This window comes from Limulus polyphemus, unplaced genomic scaffold (assembly GCF_000517525.1).
Source record: "Limulus polyphemus unplaced genomic scaffold, Limulus_polyphemus-2.1.2 Scaffold221, whole genome shotgun sequence".
In the NCBI taxonomy this organism is placed as follows: domain Eukaryota; kingdom Metazoa; phylum Arthropoda; class Merostomata; order Xiphosura; family Limulidae; genus Limulus; species Limulus polyphemus.
In genome coordinates, this window is record NW_013665831.1 from 383496 (window position 1) to 384484 (window position 989).

Here is a 989-nt window from a genome sequence, read left to right on the forward strand (position 1 = left end):
ATATAAATAATTATATTTTAGCTCATTTGTGGCACAGTGCAGCGGCCGGCCGGAGTTTGGTGACCCCTGGCCTAAACCATTCAAATTGTACATATATATCCCATGAATGACACTAACTAAATACAATACCATATTTTCAAACGAAAATCATTTTTATAGGCAACACGACTGTTTAAACTAGTATTTTTTCAATCTCTCATTGTCTATATACCTCTGCTTTCATTTTCAAGTCCTATCATCTTTCTATTTCTGCTATCTAGTTGATAAAATCGAAACGAAGTCACACATTCTAGTACGATAGCCCAAAATGTAACGTTTTCCTGAACATATAAGTCATAAGCATGTAAATCTTACCATTCTATGGATAGCAATATTATAAGCGTACGACTTTCCTTATATGAATCACAGTCCCAACTTTAGAAAATAGTGCTTTTTAACAACTAAGTCATACTGTCTATCACAGTAATGTAGATAATGGAAGTTATTGTTTGTTTCTTACAGTACATTCCAGGAATAGTGACAACTTTTGAAATATAGATATACTCGGAGCATTTGCCACGTGATTAACTAGTCAACCAATGAATTTTATCCCTAAGCAACAACCTTGTACAACGGTATAATCTTAGTCAGCTTAGTATATGTAGAATGTTGTGTATTGTAATTAAAATTACTAAAATGTAGCGTTTTTTAAACACATAATCCATAATTATGAAAATCTTTTCATTTTATAGATGACGATATTCTAAATGTACGACTTTCTGAATACAAATTTCAGTCAAAATTATTTGTTTGTACTATAATATATTCACAATTGCAATGTTTAGACAAAAGTTTACAGGAATGAAAAGGATTTTATTTATTTATATTTCACAAATGTAGCAGTGTCAATTTTCAAATCTATAATATATAGGTTACTGTTCATTCGCATAGTTGATAAAATAATATTGTTCCTTTAAAAAAAGTAACATTTACCATTTTAAAAGAACATC